At 47.2% G+C, this 13,570-nt stretch overlaps 1 protein-coding gene across 3 annotated transcripts in view; it reads right to left on the bottom strand.

Annotated features, from left to right (window-relative positions):
- LOC102023780 (aromatase) overlaps positions 1–10,732 on the bottom strand; it is a 114,451-nt gene extending 103,719 nt beyond the window's left edge. The window contains exons 1-3 of one of the 3 annotated variants that reach the window (XM_005376650.2): positions 10,522–10,732; positions 10,046–10,184; positions 6,082–6,173 (exon numbers count right to left, since the gene is read on the bottom strand). The gene's annotated coding sequence lies outside the window, so the exon portion shown is untranslated. Of the gene's footprint in view, positions 1–6,081; positions 6,174–10,045; positions 10,185–10,408 lie in introns of all 3 variants that reach the window. The other 2 variants (XM_005376651.2, XM_005376649.2) reach the window with 2 other exon arrangements.
- Positions 10,733–13,570: the final 2,838 nt, after the last annotated feature.

The raw sequence follows: 13,570 nt of genomic DNA, 5'->3' as shown, positions 1-13,570 counted from the left end.
AAAAAAAAAAAAAAAAAAAAAATCACTGATAAAATGGGGGTAACAACATGCATTTGCAAGAGGGCTAGAAGTGTTACAGATGACATGGTAGAGAGTCCAGGATGATACTGGGTCACTGTGGGTCCTGAGGTGATGCACACTTATGACCATGATCATTTGAGAAGTTACCAGCAGGGGCCAGGGCCCTAGCAAGGGACCCCAGGAAGGAAACAAGAGACCTTAGATCAGTGCCAGTGCCATCAGAGTGATGTAGGGATGGTGTGGGACCTCCACATAATCCAAATAATATAACAGAAATGTTATAACTCCCAACCTTCTAGATGTCCCATACACCAAGTCTGTGTTCCCCAAAGTCAAAGAATGAATTCTAAAGAACAACAGAGGTTACGAGTAGGAAATATTGAGGAAAGACAGCTTCTGTCTAAGAGAGATAGAAGGGGATCTGGAAAGTGGGTTGCCATGGACTCCACTTATAAGGGAGGCTGTATAGAGCAAAAATCATGAGGTGGGTGTGAAATCACAAGGCAGGTATAAGGCGGGACAAAAGTATGATCGGTCAGAGCTGGGGATACAGCCCAGTGGTACAGCACCTGCCTGTCAAGCACAAGGTCCTGAGTTCAATTCCCAGCACCAAAAAAAAAAAAAGGCGAACGAAACTATGGTCAACCAATAAGATTATAAATATAGTCACTTAGGTAATATTGATCCAATGGGAAAGCAAGTCACATAGCAAATGTGCCTGGGAAGAACAAGGACTTCCCTGGGAGGGATGGTCAAGGTCCTGGTTCCCCAAGCATGTGACTGATGCCTATTTAGAATATCAATCATTATTGATATTCTAGGAAGGTATGTAGGTACGGTCACTCCATGTTTGTCTTGAGGTCTGGCCTTCAACAAATTCACCTCTACCCACAGTTGTAATGTACTTTCTGCACTGACTCCCTGTCTGACTGCCCTTAATATTTCTACCTAACTTAGTTGTCTATAATCAGGGCACATGCAAGGGCTAGTACTTCGAGCTGTGGGACAGGATGCCTCGTTAGGATGTGGTACCTGACAAAAGGATCATTGTCAAACCTATTGCCCCACATGTCCAGCCGTGCAGTCATGGGTTCATACAGTCACCCTGATGGGTCCAAAGGCCTTGCTCACTCATGCAGCCTGCAGAACAGGACACTGCAGAGGTGAGAGCAAGTGAAGCAGCACGCTGGGACAGCAGCAGTCCATATGGGGACCAGGTCACAGCAGGAGGCTGGTGAGTATAACAGCTTTCCTTTTGGGAAAGGACTTTGGTCTTTGCGTCAGTGGAAGCCAGTAGCTCCAGATTCAGCCATGCTTCATTGCCTAGTGTTCAGAGATTCCTTGCTCCTCCTACTCAGGCAGCCTAGGGGACAGGAAGAGCTCTATGCCACTCTTAGGTGACGTGCTAGGAATGGGGCAGCAGCAGGACAGAAAGGGCCTGGTCCTTCACACCCAGGGCCACCTCCCAGCCTTGAACTAGCTACTTTCAAGGTGCTTTAACATGAAAGAGAAGTAACTCCTATCTTGTTTAAACTATTTCTATTTTAATAGATATAAAAAGATCTTATCTCAATCTGACAAAAGCCATTTATGATCAGCCTACTGCCAACATCATATTAAATGGCCAAAAACTGAAAGCTTTCCCTCTAAAATCAGGAATAAGATAACAAGGTCCATTATCACCACTGCTGTTCAACATAGTCCTAGAAATATTAGCCTGAATAATCTGGCAAGAGAAATAAAGGGGAGACATAGAGGAAAGGATGAGGTCAAAGTATCAGTATTTGCAGATGACATGGTCTTTTACTTATAAGACCCCAAAAATACCACCAAAAGTCTCCTAGAATAACCAAATTCAACAATGTAGCAGCAGCAAATTAAACATGCAAAAATCAGTAATATTCCTATATACAAATAATGAACTGACTAGGGAAGGAATAAGGAAAACAGTACCGTTCACAGCAGCACCAAGAAAAGTGAAGCACTTAGGACTTAATCTAACCAAGGAAGTGAAAGATCTCCACAATGAAAATTACATCGCTCAAAACAGGAAATTGAGGAGGACCTCAGAAACCGGAAGATATGCCCTGTTCCTAGATAAGAAGAACCAATATAACTAAAATAGCTATAGTTCCAAAACTGATTTACAGATTTAATGCAATACCAATCAAAATACCAACAGCATTTCTCAAAGATCTAACAAAATAATCCCAAAATTCATATGGAGCCAAAAGAGACCCAGAATAGCAAAAGCAATCCTGGGCAACAAGAGCAAAGCAGAAGGCATCAAATCCCAGATCTGAAGTTATACTACAAAGCTACTGTGATGAAAACAGTATGGTATTGCCACAAAAACAGGCATGTGGATCAATGGAACAGAATAGAAGAGGCAGAAACAACCCCAGGCACATTCAGCTTGTCGATCTTTTTGACAAAGGAGCCAAAAACATACACTGGAGGAAAGATAGCCTCTTTAATAATGGGTGCTAGGGGAAAAAATGGGTGCCAGCAAAATTGGGTATCTACATGCAGAAGACTCAGTCTAAATTCATATAGCTGACATGTACCAAACTAAAATTAAAATGAATCTAAGATCTAAATATTAAAATAGAAACACTTAATCTGCTGGAAGATAGAACAGGTAAAATTCTTCAAAACAAAGGCATAGGCAAGGACTCTCTGAACAGAACCTCAGTGGTATTCAGAAATAACACCAAGAATCAACAAATGGGATCACAGCAAATATAAAACTTCTGCACAGTAAAGGAAACAATAAACAGAATAAATAGACAACCTACAGAATGGGAAAAAAATCTGCCAGGTAGTCCTTGGACAGAAGACCAACATCTATAATACATGAAGAACTAAAAAAGGAATTAGACCCCTCAAATTAAAGGTTTTGTTTAAAAAAAAAATGGGCAACTGAAATAGACACTTTTCAGAAGTAGTACAAATGGCCAATAAATATATGAAAATTGCTGGCTATTAGAGAAATACAAATTACAACTACAGTGAAATACCATGCTACTCCAGAAAAAATGGCTATCACCAAAAAAATATAAAAACAACAAGTGCTGGTGAGGATTTAGGGGGAAAGAACTCTACTACATTACTGGTGGGAGTGCACAACCTCTGTGGAAGTCAGTGTGGAGAGTCCTCAAAAAACTAAAAATAGAAATTTTGTTTAAACCAGCTCTCCCCCTTCTAGGTATCTTCTCAAAAGAGTTAAAGTCATCATAAATCCAGGGATACATGCACACCCATGTTTATAGCAGCACAATTTATAACAGCTAGTTGTTGGAAATGACACACATGTCCATTAGCAAGTGAATGAGTAAAGAATATGTGATATTTATGCACAATGGAGTACTACTGTGCCATAAACAATGATTAACTTGAGGCCATTTGTAGCCAAATGCATGCAAATTGAGAGCATAATGTTAAGCAAAATAAATCAGACACACAAATTTAAATAGCAAGAAAGAGAAAGAAAGAAAGAAAGAAAAGAAAGAAAGAAAGAAAGAAAGAAGGAAGGAAGGAAAGAAAGAAAGAAAGAAAGAAAAGAATAAAAGATAATTAGGAAGTAAGGAGATCTTTTTCAAATGGATGGGGGAAACAAGAAATGGAAAGGGGTAAGGAGGAGAGGGAAAGGAGAAGGGAAAAATGGTGATAAAAATAGAGCTTTTAGGGCCAGGGATATAGCTCAGCGGCATAAGCGCCTATGTGGAAAGCGCAAGGTTCTGAGTTCGATCCTTGGTACAAAACAAAAAACCAAATAGAGCTTTTGTACATGGGAATGGGAGCAAGGTAGGGGGAGAAGGAGAGACACAGTGGATAAAAAATAGTGAAGGACTAAGATGTCCTGTGTATGTGCACAACTCCCCCCCAATATATGTAACTATGATGTGCTGTGAACATGTACTGATACATTTTTTAAAAGTTCAGAAAAACCTACTACTGTTTGTATTTTCCTGTCCCATGTAAAAACTTAACCTTAACTGACTGACACCCATCTGCTCCACCCAAGACCCTGCACTAGCGGTTTCCGGGAACGTTAAGGTTCCAGGTTCTTGACACACAAAGGACAAACGGGGCACCGAGAAGAGCCTGGCTCGGGAGCCGCGTGGGCACGGGCAGGGGGACCTGGAGACCAGAGGAGACGGCGAAGGACTTGGGTGCCAGGCGAAATGCTGGACTCCAGCCTGTGACCATTGTCCTGCTGACAAACCTGCCCCGTTGTGCAGAGGACGCCCAGGACTTGCCTGAGGTCACCAGCCAGGTGGCTCCAGACCGACCTCAGCCTCCTGACGCCTGGGCAGTGCCAGCCCAGTCCTGGCCCGCTCTGAGAGCCTGGAGCCGGAGTAGGAACAGAGAGCTGGGTGGTGCCCCCAAGCCCCATTACACCGTTGCATCCCCAGGAGGAGGCTTTAGGCGGTGCCAGAAGTCTGAGATCCAGACCTCCTTCAAATCAGAGGGCCCTTCCTGTGCCCCCGCTTGGCCACAGCCGCAAAGCTGCAGCAGCCCCGCCCCTGCTCCACACACGGCAAGCCACATGGGCGAGTACAGTGCTGGCTGCTCTGTGCGTATTACCTCATTTACTGCTCCCAGAAGCCCCTGAGGAAGGCAGTACTCTCCCTGTTTTACAGAGGAAGGTGAAGAAACCGAGGCTCTGCACATGAAGCCATCTAGCAGTGGATGGCGAAGCCGAGGCACAAAGCCACATACACTGAAACTCAGAGCCGAGCTCTTAGCACCACACTGAATATCGTCCCAACCCTGCCAAAGCATAGCTTCCTGTCCCTGCTCAAGGGGCCACCAATAAGCAAGCATTCAAGCATGGCCGTCACCACACCAGTTCTGGCTTCTGTGGACTCCAGGCTCCGAAGACCTACCTGGTTTGGTGAACTGACCGGAGCAGGTACCTTCTCCAAGGCTCCATATGCACACCTCCCCCTGCGGCCCAGAACCCAAATCCCGTTCTGCGGTCGCTCTGCCCACGACCCTGCGTGGGTTGAAGATCTTCTTCATAGGAGTGGACCTTCAGGTATTCGGCCTCTGTAGCCTCAGTGGTCCCAGGCTCTCAGCCTTGGCGGTCATGAAGCAGGGTGGTCGGAGTCCCCTGAGTCTAGACTCTTGCGGTCACAGGTTCCAGTGGACTATTCCCTGGGCTCAGGGACACTCCGTGCTTTGTGTCCTGTCTGTGGCTATCACCGTCAGAATGCATTTGCTATGATTTGCACTGCCAATCTTTCAGGAAACAATTGGTCATCAGAAATGAAACTTTTCACTGCTAGCATTTGGAAAGCTGTTTCACTTTGTCAGGCATCCAAGGTGCATCTTTCCAGCAATGTGGTATGTCCGTGTTCCAACACGAACCGCATATCTCCCCTAGATCACCCTGTTGCTTTGCTCTGGAGCTTGCACAGGACACATGCTGAGATAGGGCCTGCAGAGCTGAAGGCCGAAGAGGGACCCCGCCCGTCTGCATCCCTTGCCCAGTATTAGGAACATGGCCAGACTTTGTCCTGGGCTGTCACCAGATCATGCCATTTCCACCTGACACAGCTTCCCTTCTTATGAGCTAAAGTCTCAGCACTCCTTGTCAAGCTCAGCCCAGGTCTCCCATGCCTACACTGTACTCCGATCAGGCTGAGGTCAGCATGTGTCCGCTTTATTTTATTATAACTCAAGGTATTAGGCTTCCCCTAATCCTTAGTTTATTTTAAGAATTATTAATAGACTATTCATCCATTCCCTTTTAAACAGTGGAATTAATATTTTCATCTTCACACGTACCATTTAAAGCCCTGAAGATCACAAAGAATAATTGCTTGTGTTCAAATTTCAAGCTTTTTTGAAAGATATAAGTAAATTTTGTCAGAGGTAGAGACACATACAATTTTTACACTTTCAGACACTACAGTGTGGTCAGAATATCAGACCAGAGCTTATCATTGTACCTCACAGACATTCCTGCAAATGATTCTCACACTGTCTCTCTAGCCCACACCTGCCACCCATAAGAGACGGGCAGTTAAACAGTTGGATCCATATTGTTACCAAAGGCTTGTGTCTTCATCGCCTGCAGCAGGGCTGTGAACACCAGGCCTCAGGGTTTCATGCAGAGCAACACTCCATGCTTCTATGTCCTCCTAGCAAGAACAAGCAGTCAGTGGACACGTAAGGCTTTTGGAACCCTGTACATCACAGTCCCTAAGTTAGGGGAGCACAGAGCCAGGTGGAGCTCCAGAGTCAAGCTCCTGCTTCGTTGTCCTGACTCTCTTCAGTCATTTTCACTCTGAACCTCAGGTTCTTCATCAGTACAATGGAAATTATAATCATGCCTGCTGTCTTTTCTCATAGTTGAGACACACTACCCAACCTAAGTTGAAGGGGGAAAAGTTACTGTGGCTCACAGTTTGTGCGGTCCCAGTCCATAATTGGCTGGCCCCGAGGCAGGGCAGCATGGCAGAGGGGGCTCGCAGAGGAGGAAAAGCAGTTCATCATATGGAAGGTGGGAGGCAGGAGGCAGCAAAAGCAAGCAGCAAGCGAGGCAGCAGCCCTCTTCCTGCCCCTTATATTCCACCCAGGCAGCACACCCTGGGCAGGTAGCCCTCGAACCCAGGGTGGCCTTTCATTATCCATACCCAGAATGATGCCGAACCAATCAGTGGACTGACTTAGTAATCACACACCCTTGATCCCAGCATCACGCACTGCAGATCCAGCCACCTCTGAAGAGCCCCAACTATGATTGAGTGGAGACTTTTAGGGGGCACCTGGACACAAGCTGTAACACCTGTCCTGCACGCGGTTCCTGTGGGATAATCGATATGAAAGCACTTTATAGCTCATGAAGCAACACGTTAACCTCATTCCAGCACCGGGAGGAAGATAAAGTCTCTCCCTCCCGTAGATGTGGAGGTACAAGTAAGTCACCCCTGAAGTCCTCAGTAGAAAAAGCAAGCTCAGATTCAGTTTTTCCTAGTATACTGAGTATACTCAAAACACAGATCCCTATGGTAACCCAGCTACGTGAGGATTTCCTCACACCAGGAGGCCAGTGAACCCGCGCAAGCAGCTCCCAGCTGGGTGTCATCTTTCAGTTGTGACACTGCCTGGAGACAGCAGTAGGTCCCACATGCTGAGGGCTGTGTTCCCAAGACTGTGCCGCGGCAGACCCAGCCACCAGCCGGGGCTTTCAGAACGTCTGAGGAACAGCTAGAGACTGAGGCTCCTGCACCTTCCTTGGGTTGAAATACTTCGCTGGAGAACTCAGGAAAACACTACTGGTAAATGGGTAAATTGCGCGAGGTATTTGAAGGACACAAATAGCTCAGTGGATACACACTGAGGTCTGAAGTGTCCTGAGCACAGGGCTTCTGGCCCCCTGGAGTTGGGGTGCCTCCTCCCAGCACAGAGAGGAGTGTTCTCCTTCCCCGGAGCCTCCAGGTATTCGGCTAGCCAGAAGCCCTGCCCCACCCCAGCCTGCCCTCGAGGGGTGTTCGTGTTGACTCCATTGCGCATGTGTGCCTGAAGCACCCACAGCAGCGTAGCAAGGCAAATGGGCGGGGAGGACACCGCGCTGACCTTCAGAGAGGGAAACACAGCAAGAGCTGCTCAGATTGCTCAGTGTTCCTTCCTCGAGGGGGCCCGCAGGACCCTCTGTCATGGGCATCATATGGGAACCGCCTGACGGCGCTCTGACAGACAGGTAGGGGAAGATAGAAGAATAATCTTTGTTCCTGTGATCGACCTTGGGAAAGAGAAATTCTATTTCTATGGTGTGTCTTAAACAGGCCAGGAGAGAGACGGAGAGGTCTTTGTTTTCCAGCCCTGTAGAACTCCGACATTATTCTAGTTACTCGGGAAATAACAAGGGCGATGGGAGTTATAGAAATTGCGGGTGACAGCCGTACATGTATATATCTCCATCTCTATCTCTGTAGCTGTATCTCTGTCTACACTTGTACCTATACCCATACCTGTATCTATACCATAGTATCATAGACCCAACCTAAATTTCCCCGTGTACTGCCTGTCCCTCTCTGGCTAGGGCCCAATCCATGCCCGGTCCCCATGCCCCGTCACAGCAGCAGCATCTGCATGCTGCAAACATGACATCGCTGGTCCCTTGGCCTTAACATCTGGGACTGAAGCTGTTGTCGGAGCCACACAAAGAGAAGAGGGCACCACGGAAGGCCCGCCAGGCCTCCAGTGACTGTGAGTCCTCCCTGCTTTCCAAGTATGTTTGCCAAGCCCCGGGCCACCCGCGATCCACGGCCCTGGTTGAGTCAGCACTAGGGAAGCTTTCAGGATCCAACGGCACCACCCACAAGAGGACTTTGATCTGACTGAGGCAAGAACTCAGGCAACACAGGCAGCAACAGCCAAACAGAAAACAGCACGTGGTCCATCACCCGGAGACAGGGAAAGCCAGAGGGACAGCCAGGAGTTCTGTCTGAGGCGCTGATAGCTCCTAAAGCTCCCAGCGCCCTAACAGGGCCAGGAGGCGCCACAGTTTGACGGGACCCCAAATCTGCACTGTCTCCCCTCTTCCCTCAGTGCTACTCCTGAGGCCCCTCGATTAGCCCTGTCCTTCCCTGCCCCCAAGGCAGTCTCGTCTCTTTCCCTAACCCAGATGTGTCCAGCGGAGATAGAATATGAGTCACGTGCGTAATTCTCAACACACTAAAAAAACAGGTGAAATTAATACTTTCACCAGATCTGTCCTAAATGTCATTTCATCATGTGATCAGTAAAATGGGAAAGTTTACATCCTTCATGTGCAGGCCTTGAAATCTGATGTACACGTGGTACTTGAGCACCTTTCCATCCAGACTGAGCCCTTGTGAGGGCGCCATAGCTGCCTGTGCCCCGCGCCGCTGGGCTGGGCCAGGAGCTGAGTCTCTGCCCTCAGCCCATCCCTCTTGCTGCCCATCTCCTGTCTGCATCCAGACAATGGCCTTCGAGCTGGCTCTGTTCTTCCTTTCCCGATCCACCCTTCACACTGCTGACCGAGCAGCCCCCAAACGGCGACTATGACTCCAGGGCCTCTCCGTTGCCATAGAATTCAAGGCCTTTCATAGTCAGCCCTGATGGCCTACAAGCACCTCTCCCCTTTCACCCACCACACCCACAGCCCACCCACCCTGTGTCGGCTCACTGTGGCCAAGGTCCATGGTGCCTTCCTCCTCCCAACCTCTTCCCTTGCTCCTTCTGCTTCACAGGAGCCCCTTCCCCTGCTCATCAGCTGGTCTGAAATCTTAGTTCCCAAAGCAGCTCTCTCTGGACCTAACCCAGGTGTTAAGTCCAGCCCTCTCTGGACCTCATTTCTGCTGCCATCAGGCAGGTAGGCAATCTCTAGATGGACCTCCTGAGCTGCTCACACCTCTCTCTGACTTGCACGTGATCATCTTTATGAATTCACTGGTCTCCCACACCAGCCTACAGGCCCCCCAGGCCCAGGGAGCCTTTCCAGGGACGCTGTTCCGCAAGTATCCACAGGATTGAGCAGATGCAAGAGCAGCAGATAGATACCACCAGGGACTCAGCTTCCAGCCCGGAGCCCCACGAAAGGTGTCAGGCAGGCAGGACTGTGTCTGGGGAAAGGGAAGGCCTAGGCCCGTCGCGTAGAGCAGGGGTCAGAGGAACTCCCTGAGAGGAAAAGAAGAGAAACCCGCCAACACCCTGTGAACTCCACTGAGAGCAGCACTGTTCAGAAAGCATGACAGAGGGCACAGCTCGGCCCTCCAAGCTGCAACCCCGTTCCCACCGCAGCCTGGGCCGGGGCCCGGCCTGCAGGCAAAGGGCTGCTTCCTGGACTTGAAGTGGGCTGAGTGGGACCCTGCAACCCCCCAAGCCTCCCTGTCTGGGGACACAGCGTGGGTGAGCTTGGAGAGTCCTGCCCCTGCAGGGGAGGTGTCCGAGGGCAAGGGAGGCCGAAATTCTGCCCATTTCCTGTTGAGGGCTGAGCTGAGGCCAGGACAAGTCCTTGCTTTTGTCTGAACCCATCAGCACTCACCTGATTTGGAGGCACAGAGAGTTAATAGCTACTTTATGCAAACACCTCTTTCTTCTGGTATACTATATTCTGAGGAAGGTACTGCTTTGGGCCTTTAGAGAGACATTTTATGTTGCTGCTGCTGCTGCTGGTCTTGCTGCTGTACAAAAAGGTAAGAGCCAAATGGAAATACTCCAATGTCAGTAACAGCACCAAGGAGCTTACAAAGATATCCTAGGCCCCTTTAGTCATCAGTTTTACATTTCTGGAATAATACTTGTCAAAATCTGAGGCATGACAAAATGTCCTCCAGCCGTCTCCCCCGACCTCTCCACTGGGGTTGGGTGAGTACGTTTGACTGCAACACCTTTGGGCAGGTCCTACCCGCTGCGTCTCACTATCTTAGCGCAGACCGTCTGTGTCTCTCTCCTAATGTGGCGCCCTTCCAGCTCCCTGAGTCCATACCCAGCGGGAAGTGGTATCATTCCTAGACTTACAGCTCTCTGGGGAACACATCTCACTTCTGGCTGAACTGTTTCTAAGGTGCTGTGACACGGAAGTTCCAAACTTCTCAGCATCAACAATGGCTCCAGAGAATTTCATGTTTTCTTCTGCACCAAATGCATGCTGGAGCTCCAGTGGCCCAGGACCTGCCTTACCTGGCCCAGGAAGGAGGAGGATATTGACCTCCTGTCCTTTTCCTGTTTTCTTTGCAGCGGGCCCCACGGCCACTTTCTCTGGACCTCTCCCAAGCTCATGTCACCATGTCATCACCACTGCTAAAATCCAGATTCCGGTGTTGTCCTCTCCTGGCCTTTCTGCAGGCCCCTTTCCTACCACCTGAAGGCTCCTTCTGTAGGAAGCTGCTCTCAAGTAGGAAGTGGCCATGCTCAGGCAGAATGCTTCCCACAGAACTCCAATGCAGATGTCCTACTGGGGAGAAAAATCAGCTCAATTCCCAAAGAAACTAATTTTAAACAGAATTTGAAGGCATCCAAGAAGAGCTAACACGAGAAATGGTTTGTGGCATGGGAGCTTTCCAACACCAAATTTCTGGATTTGGGTGTGGCGTTACTTTCTTTTCTAAAGTGTGTAGTCTTGGGAAATTTATTTTGCTCATTTCAAAATCGACTTCTATGACTAAAATGTCCATCACCCACTGACTTACCCCAATAAGATAATGGGAAAGTACTTACAAACTGTAAAGCTCAATGCCCAGGCCTCCAGCCTGAGCACGCTGCCTCCTCCTCACCGGAGTGTCCGGATAGACGCTACTCTGCGTCATCTCTGTGTTAGCTCCTCCAACACCCAGGAGCCCAGCTGAGCCGAGGGGGGTGAAACACATACTGGCCTTTTCCCTTCCAGCCCTCCCTACTCCTAACTCACCACAGCTTCCGAATGTGTGTGTACGGACTTTTCCCCTCCAGAAAACACTCCAAACTTCTCAACCCCACAGGCTGAATTTCACCAAAGGACATCTGACCTCAGCTGCCTAACAGGACAGCCAGGGACCGTGCCAGGGCAGTAGGGAGAAGGCCTGTGTGGAGGTTTTCTGCATGGAGAATAAAATCGGGGGATATGGGGATCTTCCTTCTTTAAAACTTGTTTAAAACTATGTCTCCTTGGACAATACCCACAGTATCTCTCCAACCCCATGCACTGCCTACTCTCACTGGCAGTGTGATAGGCGGTTGGTCCTGTTTTAACACCAGGCAGCACATGGGCTGGGACTATTCTCGCACAGGGAGGCCAGTCAGATGACAGCCCACCTGCCCCAGACAGCAGATGCTCTGGTTTATTTAAATGTGGGCATTGCTGGTCATTTCCAAAGATTAATATTTTTTTATTTTTATGAGTACATGTTGTAATAATCATCTGTGGAGTGGGTACATATACATGATACTGCCTGCTCCTTGTTTTTCCTTAATCCTTTTTCCTCCCCACTCCCCGTCTCATTCCCCGTTCCCCATTTTCACTCTTGTCGATATTATTAATCTTAGCTCATGTCTACGGCATATACTGTTTACAGTCACTGAGGCTATGAGGTTCCTGTATGTGGCATATCCTCATTATACTTATTTCCCCTTCCCCTCCTCCTCACCCTCCTCACCCTTGGTCTCTTAGACCCATTCCCATTTGCAAGAGATCCATCCCCTTGTCTCCTTCTATCCATCCTTTATTATTCTCTTTGCTTGTACTTTGCCTTGCTAAAATGAAAAATATCGTACAGTAGTTAAGCTTGTGTGTCTGGTTTATTTCACTCAACATTATATTACCCAGCTGCATCCATTCTCCCACAAATGTTTCAGATTTGTCCTTCTTTATAGCTGAATAGTATTCTATCATATGTAGATACTACATTTTGTTTATCCTATCATCTGTTGATGGATAGATGGACTCCTTCCAGGATTTAGCCATTATGAATTGTGCTGCTATAAACATTGGTACACATGTATCGCTGTATATGATATCTTTAGCTCTTTGGGGAAGATACCCTAAAAGGGGATAGCTGGGTCATATAAACTTTCTATTTTTAGTTCTTTGAGCAAGCTCCATACTGATTTCCATAATGGTTGTACTAGTTCACGTTCACACCAACAATATAGGAGAGTTCCTTTTCATCACAGCCATGCCAGCATTTGTTATTTTTTGATTTCTTGATGATGGCCATTCTTTCTGGAGTGACATGGAATCTTAGCATGCTTTAATTTGCATTTCTTTAATGGCTAGAGATGTTGAACATTTCTTCATATATTTGTTGGCCATTTGTACTTCCTTCCTCTAGGAAGTGTCTGTTCATTTCACTTGCCCATTTCTGGAAATTTTATTTTAGGGGGTCTAATTTTTTAGCTGTTTATATATTCTGGATATTAGTCTTCTGAGGAAGAGCTGGCAATTTTTTTTTCCCATTCTATATATTGTCTTTTCACTCTGTTAATTGATTCTTTTACTGTATAGAAGATTTTTAATTTAATGTACACTCATTTGTTGATTTTTGCTGTTAATTCTTGTGTAATTATGGTTTTGTGTAGGAAAATCCTTTCCTACATCTATGGCTTCAAGTATTTTATCTTCCAGTAGGTGCAGTGTTTCTGTTTAAATGCTTAGATCTTTGATCCATTTTGATTTTAATTTAGTGCATGATGAGAGATATGGGTCCACTTTCCATCTTCTGTAAACAGTTACCCAGTTTTCTCAGCACCACTTGTTAAACAGGTCATCTTTCCTCCAATGTACGCTCTTGGCCCTTTTGTCAAAGGTCAAATAGCAGAATGCGTCTGAGGATGTTTCTGTGTCCTCTATTCTTTTCCACTGGTATGCTTGTGCGTTTTTGTTCTGGTATCATGCCATTTTTATCACTAATGCTTTGCAGTATAGATTGAAGTCAAGTATTTGTAATACCTCCAATTTTGCTCTCATTGCCCAAAACTGCCTTTGCTATTCTAGGCCTGTTCTGATTCCATATGAATTTTAGGATTGTTTCCCCTAAATCTGTAAATTATGTGGTTGGTATTTTGATTGGGCCTGCATTGAATTTGTATAATA

The sequence above is a fragment of the Chinchilla lanigera genome, unplaced genomic scaffold (genome assembly GCF_000276665.1).
Source record: "Chinchilla lanigera isolate Chin_1 unplaced genomic scaffold, ChiLan1.0 scaffold00008, whole genome shotgun sequence".
Taxonomy (NCBI): domain Eukaryota; kingdom Metazoa; phylum Chordata; class Mammalia; order Rodentia; family Chinchillidae; genus Chinchilla; species Chinchilla lanigera.
Note: the sequence above shows the minus strand (reverse complement) of the source record. Positions and strands in the feature narration are given on the sequence as shown.